Source organism: Cupressus sempervirens, chromosome 10, assembly GCF_028749045.1.
Source record: "Cupressus sempervirens isolate cs-2001-9-10 chromosome 10, ASM2874904v1, whole genome shotgun sequence".
NCBI lineage: Eukaryota > Viridiplantae > Streptophyta > Pinopsida > Cupressales > Cupressaceae > Cupressus > Cupressus sempervirens.
The window spans coordinates 182,850,529-182,861,944 of record NC_143127.1 but is presented as its reverse complement, the minus strand read 5'-3'; positions in this window follow the sequence as shown (position 1 = coordinate 182,861,944).

Here is an 11,416-nt window from a genome sequence, read left to right as displayed (position 1 = left end):
GAAAAATGAAATTTTAAAAAAGTGAAAAATCTATTTAAAATTATTAAAAGATTCTAGATTTCATGTGCTTAAAATATAAATATATTAAGATGGAAAAGTAGAATTATTAAAGTTTGTGCATGAGATTTAATAAATAAATAAATAAAATTAGAAAGAGTAAATTAAATATTATATTAATATTTGCTCACATAGGAGTTGGCAAATTCTCGAGAGTTGTCATGTAGACAACACAGGAGTTTACACTCTAAGAATGCACTAGTTGTCTACACTTAGGAGTTAGCATTTTATTTGAGCACATGGTGTCTACAACCTTAAGACTTATCTAGAAGGTTGGAGAAGACCCATGCTTGGTTGTTATGCTTATCTTCTAATTGTTTCTAGAGACACTCTAGATGCATCTTAGAGGTCTTTAAATAGAGGCTCTCCTAATGTGTTTAGACAAGCTACAAGTTTAATGGAAGCTACAAGCTACAAGCTTAAATGGAAGCTACAAGCCACAAGCTAAAATGGAAGCTTCAAAGCTTACATGCATTGGAGAAGCTCATATGCTCATATATTCCTACATGCTTCTATGTTTCTATAAGCACCTCTAGTCACTTGGAGGATTCAATTGGCTTGGATCTTGGAGGAATTGCGAATGATGGAGAAGGAAGGGATTTTCTATGGACTTCTAAGGCATGGCAGATTAGCATCAGTGTCCAGGTGCACTCGTGATATTCGCATATTCTTTTCCACTATTTCTCTTCCTATCTTCATCATGTTTGTTATATGTTTTTGAATACTCTTGTGAATGATTCTACAATTAAATTGGAATCTAGATATGTAGGGTTGCAAAAAAAACAATAGAAAACTCTAGTTCCAAATGAGAAATAATTAGATCTATCGAGTTTGGATTCGAATTAGAATCAAATTGATAAATAGATTTGAAGAGGGTTTCTAAATCTATAGTCAAACCTATTTAAAAATTGATGGTTAAATTTAGAAAACAATTATTTTAAGAGGAAATTCTTAATTCATCACAAATTGTCCTGTCGCTGCCCCTTGGATAGACCCAAACTTAGTCATTCATAACTTTTTATTGTGATTGAATTTATTCAATCGCTCCAGTTAGAATTGGTGTAACTTGGCCCTCTCCAACATATTTCAATTTCACCCTAACGGTTCATTAGGGAGATATGGCCCTCGTACTGGGACTGTTTTATTCAAAGATAGATATTTCTCCATTTCTTATAACCAAGAATTCTTTATGCTTAAATTTCACAAAAATAATATATCAAAGCATGGAATGAATTAAAGATATTATTGCAATCTTCCCATAATAGAATCTTATTAATATGCATTAGTTTTATATGGTTTATTATCTAATTTAATTAAACCAAATTTAATTAAAATTAGTTAATAATAAAAGAAGTGTAATTAATTATTAGTCAATCTAAGTAAATGAATTTTTAAATGAGAAAAAATTAAAAGAAAAAAGATTTTAATATAGTTTATATAGTGGACTTTTTATATTTATTTAATGTATATTAAATACTATTTAATATATATTAAATAATTTAGAGATGGTAATTTTATACTACGAAGATGATTTAAGTTAAGAGACTCAGATTTTATTGGACAATGGGTCATTGTTACATCTTGACCTTGTTATAACATAACTACAATTTGAATTATTATTATGATTAATACTTTATGTATTATTGATATACCTTATAGTATTGAGAGCTAGCTAATGAAGCTTATGTAAGTTCTATTGATCAAGTATTTATAGTTTGATGAGTTCATTATTTATTAATGTTTGTAAGGACTAGCAAACTATTAATAAATAATGGTTTGAATAGTTATTAATAAATTTGATTAGAGATTATCTAGTGGAGATTATTTATTGATTGAAGTTTTGTAAAAGATAATAATTTTTGGAGTTGGATTATAATTGATTTTAATCAATTGATATTCATTGAGTTGTCAATATAATTATATTATGTGATAGAGTTTTAACTTGAAATGATTATCATTAATATGAAATCGTTAAGAAATATGAATGTAGTCATTATGGATAAGATTTCCAAAATTACTTGTTAATATTATTATTATTAAAATATTAATATTTGTGTATTGTATTGAAGTTGACTTTGACGTACAAACTATTGTTAGTCAACTAATACTCATTGGGTTGATGGTTTGGTTGTGAAATTATTAATTAAATCAATTAACTAGAGCTAATTGGATTTAATTAATAATTAATTTATGTAATAGAGATTTATTTGATATAATTCTTTTAATGAGATTGTAGAAATATTGATATCAAGTTGATAGATCTTATTCTTATGACTTGAATAATGACTTTAGATATTTTAATGGTGAAGACTTAATAATATATAATTGAGAATTATTAGAATGATAAAAGGTCAAGGATTGTGATTTGATATTAATTGATTATTCTAAAAAAGTTATAATTTCTTATTCGAAGAATGATAATTGGTCCACTTATAATATAACGAATAATGATCCTAGAAAAGTTGAAAGGTTAATCAATTACAATATGGATCATGGTTAAATATAGAGGATAATTTAATTAAAGGTCAATGATGATCAGTTTAGTGAATATTTATTCTTAAGTTATTCTAAGAATGTAATTCTTATTAACGAAAGAATAATGCTATCGGGGACAATGGGTTGACTTGTAGGCCAAATGATGAAACTTAAGACACTTGAAAGTATACTTGCATACAGAAAACTGAAAACCCCTACACATTATTCAACTATGTGAATTTAGTAAACCAAAACATGTGTTTGCATCGTATTTTCTATTTGCTTCTTGTTTTGGGTTTTTGGTTGACTAGTGTTGACCAGTCTTAGGTTGTTACCAGAGGCTCGAGGGTTATGAGATGTGATGGCATGTTGATCTTATTTGGTCTCGATCTTTATAAACCCAACCATTTTAATGTGATCGTATGCTCTATGAAATGTTTGTATCACTGACTGTTATTGTTCATCAGTCTTCATCTGTGAAGCTGAGATACATGAGAAACCTGAGCTAATCATTTTTGAGTTATTGATCAGTTATCCTTGGTTTGTTTTCTAGTCTCCATGATGGGACTAAAGTGTTAATTTATTTCTTGATGATGTCATGTCGTGACATGTTTGACTCAACCATTTTGGAGTCTTCGATCAGTATGATTTTGAGATATATTTTGGTTATTGAGAACCAATGATTATTATGATTATCAGTGATGCCTTCAATTGCCAATAGAGAACTTTTGTGGTCATGATTTTCTATGGATACTTTTTCAGATGCTCATGGAGATTTGATGATTCTTATTATGGATATTTGATGCTTATATTGTGGATATTTGATGATTCTTTTTTTTATGGATTATCTTTTGGATTTTCTTTGCAGTCTCTTGTACAAGACTGTGGTGATTTTATGATTCCATGAGCTTAGGGTAGGTAATCTACTTGTAGTGTTGGGAAGTGGCTTGCAATGGGGGTCGAGGCCCTAAGTGGCTGTCAGGGTAACTCATTGTAAGTTTGGTTAATAAGTGACAACATTTACACACTAAATGGGGATTAAATGAACCTAAAAAAATTTTTTTTTGGTTCTCGCCCATGCCTTGAGCGCTTGTACAGGTTAGAATGGGAGTAGTGAGAATGCATGGTTGCGACCGTGCATTCATTAGTATGCCTCGTTAGTATGAGAGGATACTAGTATCCGCATGAGATCAGTATGGACTCAGGGAGTTTAGCTAACTGTCAGGGTAACTTGTACGTGATAATTGTGATGACACTTTCTCACTTGTAGAGTAGGTTTTGTACATGCCATTGTCATGCTTCTGGGAATTAGATGTCAGTTTTGTGTGATGGAACCTTTCAGTTAGTATGCTTTTAGGATTCCTGGACTTAGAGAGTAATTATGCTATGTGTTTTGGATAGCCTGTTTGGGACTTGAGATTATCTCCTCAGCACGGTGGGAGTGGACCACTTAGGTTCTACGCGGTCGGGTGGTAGTGTTTTATCACTCTTATCATTTGAGATCCATCCGAGACACCATGGTTGGAACATTCTTGGTTTATATTTATCTTCATTATGTTCTTGGATCATTATGATAGATGATATATCTTATGATGGATGTATTTACTGGACTTACATTGATGATTTACATATGTTAGTTGATGATATGTTATGCTTTACTTTGCATGTTATTAGGATGTTTTTAGGAGTGACATTCCTACCATGATAATACCGATGATCTCTTCGGTGCTTTGGAATGTTACGCACGGAGGGATGGCTAAGATCCGCGATGGTCTAATGATGCTATTTACGGTTGGGAGGAACCGTGCACTTAGTTTATTATGTTTGTGATTTATGGTTATCTCTTATGATGGATGTTTATATCTTTATAATGATGATGTATCATATATGATATGTGGTTTCATTTACTTTAATTGCATCATGAATTAATATTGGATGATGATGTACTTTATTTACGTGGATGCTTTATTCTTGTAAGCTTTTTATACCCTATAACATGTACAGTGGATGATTGAGCTAAACTAAAATGTAAATTCTAAAAGGACACTTGTATATTGTTTAGGAACATTGGATGTATCATTGTTATTTCATAAGAATGTGATGTTAGATGAATAGTTAATTTAGATGTGATTCAACGTTAAGGGATCCTTAAATAATGTAATCTGTTATGTATCTATGTTATGTTACTTTCAGTCGAATTGTTTCTATTGCTTCCGCAAGTGTTGTGAATGGTTTATCTTCCATGTTTAAAAAAAAATTGTTTGGCAAACTTTAGGTTAATTCTTTGGATCCCTTGGCGGGGCATTACATTTGGTATCATAGCCCAGGTTTCAACATTGGGAGCTCTGGGTATATTAGAATGCCACTAGTTGTTAACTAGTTGAACAAAATGAAAACTTTGAACTATCATATGAATCTCTTTCAAACTAAAAACTTGAAACTAGGTGAACTGAAACAGAACCTAAACTGTTACTTGCATATTTTCCATACTTCAACACTTAGCTTTCAAAACTGAAAATTTTACTAAAATCTAAACATGGGCGAAAACTGGAAATTGAAACTTATTCTAGTTGCAAAACATGTGTCTTTTAATTATGTTGTAAGGTAGTAAACCTTTGTTTATCTTTGCAAGCATTAAGTTGCTCTTGTTTAGAATGTGTTAAGGGATCTATCTCAGTAGTTGTTGAAAGAATGAATGTTGGATCAATATGGTTTTCGGTTTACCATTAAACCAGAATCATATTGCTCTAAGTGTGTTGTAGTGTTCTCAATGGAGTCATATCCTCTTACAGAGGAAAATGGATCAATGAGACCCACATAGTGAGTATCTTAGTTTTTTTTCATTCTTGTAGGCTTTCAGGAGTAAGCCTAATCCCGAGGGGTGGATGTAGTGTCTGCCCCTAGTTCCCATTTTTTTATCGTTGCTGAACTCTTTTAGAGCTAGTTTTATGTTGTTGGTTAGCAACATTCTTTTGAGATTATCAGATATTGTGCTATGGATTCAGTTTATTATGTGATGAGATTACTTAGATTTTGCATTTCATGTATGCATGATGATTATTTTTAGTGTTTGCAATTATTAATGATGATTAGTAAGATGATTTATTATCATATGTGTTTTCTTATGGATACTTACCCCATACTTGCATGTGTATGGTGTGCGTGTTTGCTTTGTGTGTTTGCTTTTGTATGGCATGTCTAATGTAGTTAAGGAAGGGAGTCGTAGTCACCTACTAGTCGGGATCTACACGATGCACCACTTCTTGCCATTGTCTATTTAGTTTAGTATATATTGTGTTTGTATATGCATGATTTTTATGCAGGTTGCAGGTACCGGGTATTGAATTCCCTGAATTGCCAGGATGAGCATACCTTATCACATTATCTCAATGATAAGAGAGGGGAGATAAATTCTCAAGTTCAAATCCCAATCCTTTAAGCCATTTGCCCTAATTGAAAAATTAGGACAAGTATCTGAGTTGAGTACCCTCCAAATACGTTGGATAACTTAATTCGTGATATAAACCCTTGGTTTGATTTTGTATGTATTTTGGCTATGATGAATTTTCGTATTTTACCTTTGTGAGTCTTTGAAGTATTTTCTATTAATTAAGCCTAATTAAAAGATTTATTTAATGGTTTAATTTAATGAAAAATTAATATGGTATTTTAATATTTATTTTATTTAATTAATTAGAAAATTAATAAAATAAAATAATTAAATTGAAAAATAAAAGTTTAAATTTGGAATGTGACAATATTTATTTTAATAATAATATATTTGGAGCTCATTTTTAAATAAATGACCAAATAATATTATTATTAAAGCTAATAAATATTTTAGCAATTAAGTTTTGAAAAATGAAATTTTAAAAAAGTGAAAAATATATTTAAAATTATTAAAAGATTCTAAATTTCATGTGCTTAAAATATAAATATATTAAGATGGAAAAGTAGAATGATTAAAGTTTGTGCATGAGATTTAATAAATAAATTAATTAAATTAGAAAGAGTAAATTAAATATTATATTAATATTTGCTCACATAAGAGTTGGCAAATTCTCGAGAGTTGTCATGTAGACAACACAGGAGTTTGCACTCTAAGAATGCACTAGTTGTCTACACTTAGGAGTTAGCATTTTATTTGAGACTTATCTAGAAAGTTGGAGAAGACCCATGCTTGGTTGTTATGCTTATCGTCTAGTTGTTTCTAGAGACACTCTAGATGCATCTTAGAGGTCTTTAAATAGAGGCTCTCCTAGTGTGTTTAGACAAGCTACAAGTTGAATGGAAGCTACAAGCTACAAGCTTAAATGGAAGCTATAAGTCAAAAGCTAAAATGGAAGCTTCAAAGCTTACATGCATTGGAGAAACTCATATGCTCATATGTTCCTACATGCTTCTATGTTTCTATAAGCACCTCTAGTCACTTGGAGGAATTGCGAATGATGGAGAAGGAAGGGATTGTTTATGGACTTCTGAGGCATGACAGATTAACATCAGTCTCCAGGAGCACTCGTGATATTCGCATATTCTCTTTGCACTATTTCTCTTCCTGTCTTCATCATGTCTGTTATATGTGTCTGAATACTCTTGTGAATGATTCTACAATTAAGTTGGAATCTAGATATGTAGGGTTGCAAAGAAAACAATAGAAAACTCTAGTTCCAAATGAGAAAGAATTAAATCTATCGGATTTGAGTTCAAATTAGAATCAAATTGATAAATAGATTTGAAGAGGGTTTCTAAATCTATAGTCAAACCTATTTAAAAATTAATGGTTAAATTTAGAAAACAATTATTTTAAGAAAAAATTCTTAATTCATCATAAATTGTCCTGTCATTGCCCCTTGGATAGACTCGAACTCAGTCATTCATAACTTTTTACTGTGATCGAATTTATTCGATCGCTCCAGTCAGAATTGGCACAACTTGGCCCTCTCTGACATATTTCAATTTCAGCCTGATCCAATGGTTCATTAGGGAGATATGGCCCTTGTATTGGGACTGTTTTATTCAAAGACAAATATTTCTCCATTTCCCATAACCAAGAGTTCTTTATGCTTAAACTTCACAAAAATAATATATCAAAGCATGAAATGAATTAAAGATATTATTGCAATATTTTCTTAGTAGAATATTATTAATATGCATTAGTTTTATATGGTTTATTATCTAATCTAGTTAAATCAAATTTAATTAAGATTAGCTAATAATAGAAGAAGTGTAATTAATTATTAGTCAATCTAAGTAAATGGATTTTTAAATGAGAGAAAATTAAAAGAAAAGATATTTTAATATAGTTTATATAGTGGACTTTTTATATTAATTTAATGTATATTAAATACTATTTAATATATATTAAATACTATTTAATATATATTAAATAATTTAGGGATGGTAATTTCATACTACGAAGATGATTTAAGTTAAGAGACTCAGATTTTATTGGACAATGGGTCGTTGTTACATCTTGACCTTGTTATGACATAATTACAATTTGAATTATTGTTATGATTAATACTTTATATATTATTGATATACCTTATAGTATTGAGAGCTAGCTAATGAAGCTTATGTAAGTTCTATAGATCGAGTATTTATAATTTGATGAGTTCATTATTTATTAATGTTTGTAAGGACTAGCAAACTATTAATAAATAATGGTCTGAATAGTTATTAATAAATTTGATTAGAGATAATCTAGTGGAGATTATTTATTGATTGAAGTTTTGTAAAAGATAATAATTTTTGGAGTTGGATTATAATTGATTTTAATCAATTGATATTCATTGAGTTGTCAATATAATTATATTATGCGATAGAGTTTTAACTCGAAATGACTATCATTAATACAAAATCATTAAGAAAGATGAATGTAGTCATTATGGATAAGATTTTCAAAATAACTTGTTAATATTATTATTATTAAAATATTAATATTTGTGTATTGGATTGAAGTTGACTTTGACGTACAAACTATTGTTAGTCAACTAATACTCATTGGGTTGATGGTTTGGTTGTGAAATTATTAATTAAATCAATTAACTAGAGCTAATTGGATTTAATTAATAATTAATTTATGTAATAGAGATTTATTTGATATAATTCTTTTAATGAGATTGTAGAAATATTGATATCAAGTTGATAGGTCTAATTCTTATGACTTGAATAACGACTTTAGATATTTTAATGGTGAAGACTTAGTAATATATAATTGAGAATTATTAGAATGATAAAAGGTCAAGGATTGTGATTTGATATTAATTGATTATTCTAAAAAAGTTATAATTTCTTATTCGAAGAATGATAATTGGTCCACTTATAATATAACGAATAATGATCCTAGAAAAGTTGAAAGGTTAATCAATTACAATATGGATCATGGTTAAATATAGAGGATAATTTAATTAAAGGTCAATGATGATCAGTTTAGTGAATATTTATTCTTAAGTTATTCTAAGAATGTAATTCTTATTAACGAAAGAATAATGCTATCGGGGACAATGGGTTGACTTGTAGGCCAAATGATGAAACTTAAGACACTTGAAAGTATACTTGCATACAGAAAACTGAAAACCCCTACACATTATTCAACTATGTGAATTTAGTAAACCAAAACATTTGTTTGCATCGTATTTTCTATTTGCTTCTTGTTTTGGGTTTTTGGTTGACTAGTGTTGACCAGTCTTAGGTTGTTACCAGAGGCTCGAGGGTTATGAGATGTGATGGCATGTTGATCTTATTTGGTCTCGATCTTTATAAACCCAACCATTTTAATGTGATCGTATGCTCTATGAAATGTTTGTATCACTGACTGTTATTGTTCATCAGTCTTCATCTGTGAAGCTGAGATACATGAGAAACCTGAGCTAATCATTTTTGAGTTATTGATCAGTTATCCTTGGTTTGTTTTCTAGTCTCCATGATGGGACTAAAGTGTTAATTTATTTCTTGATGATGTCATGTCGTGACATGTTTGACTCAACCATTTTGGAGTCTTCGATCAGTATGATTTTGAGATATATTTTGGTTATTGAGAACCAATGATTATTATGATTATCAGTGATGCCTTCAATTGCCAATAGAGAACTTTTGTGGTCATGATTTTCTATGGATACTTTTTCAGATGCTCATGGAGATTTGATGATTCTTATTATGGATATTTGATGCTTATATTGTGGATATTTGATGATTCTTTTTTTTATGGATTATCTTTTGGATTTTCTTTGCAGTCTCTTGTACAAGACTGTGGTGATTTTATGATTCCATGAGCTTAGGGTAGGTAATCTACTTGTAGTGTTGGGAAGTGGCTTGCAATGGGGGTCGAGGCCCTAAGTGGCTGTCAGGGTAACTCATTGTAAGTTTGGTTAATAAGTGACAACATTTACACACTAAATGGGGATTAAATGAACCTAAAAAAATTTTTTTTTGGTTCTCGCCCATGCCTTGAGCGCTTGTACAGGTTAGAATGGGAGTAGTGAGAATGCATGGTTGCGACCGTGCATTCATTAGTATGCCTCGTTAGTATGAGAGGATACTAGTATCCGCATGAGATCAGTATGGACTCAGGGAGTTTAGCTAACTGTCAGGGTAACTTGTACGTGATAATTGTGATGACACTTTCTCACTTGTAGAGTAGGTTTTGTACATGCCATTGTCATGCTTCTGGGAATTAGATGTCAGTTTTGTGTGATGGAACCTTTCAGTTAGTATGCTTTTAGGATTCCTGGACTTAGAGAGTAATTATGCTATGTGTTTTGGATAGCCTGTTTGGGACTTGAGATTATCTCCTCAGCACGGTGGGAGTGGACCACTTAGGTTCTACGCGGTCGGGTGGTAGTGTTTTATCACTCTTATCATTTGAGATCCATCCGAGACACCATGGTTGGAACATTCTTGGTTTATATTTATCTTCATTATGTTCTTGGATCATTATGATAGATGATATATCTTATGATGGATGTATTTACTGGACTTACATTGATGATTTACATATGTTAGTTGATGATATGTTATGCTTTACTTTGCATGTTATTAGGATGTTTTTAGGAGTGACATTCCTACCATGATAATACCGATGATCTCTTCGGTGCTTTGGAATGTTACGCACGGAGGGATGGCTAAGATCCGCGATGGTCTAATGATGCTATTTACGGTTGGGAGGAACCGTGCACTTAGTTTATTATGTTTGTGATTTATGGTTATCTCTTATGATGGATGTTTATATCTTTATAATGATGATGTATCATATATGATATGTGGTTTCATTTACTTTAATTGCATCATGAATTAATATTGGATGATGATGTACTTTATTTACGTGGATGCTTTATTCTTGTAAGCTTTTTATACCCTATAACATGTACAGTGGATGATTGAGCTAAACTAAAATGTAAATTCTAAAAGGACACTTGTATATTGTTTAGGAACATTGGATGTATCATTGTTATTTCATAAGAATGTGATGTTAGATGAATAGTTAATTTAGATGTGATTCAACGTTAAGGGATCCTTAAATAATGTAATCTGTTATGTATCTATGTTATGTTACTTTCAGTCGAATTGTTTCTATTGCTTCCGCAAGTGTTGTGAATGGTTTATCTTCCATGTTTAAAAAAAAATTGTTTGGCAAACTTTAGGTTAATTCTTTGGATCCCTTGGCGGGGCATTACATTTGGTATCATAGCCCAGGTTTCAACATTGGGAGCTCTGGGTATATTAGAATGCCACTAGTTGTTAACTAGTTGAACAAAATGAAAACTTTGAACTATCATATGAATCTCTTTCAAACTAAAAACTTGAAACTAGGTGAACTGAAACAGAACCTAAACTGTTACTTGCATATTTTCCATACTTCAACACTTAGCTTTCAAAACTGAAA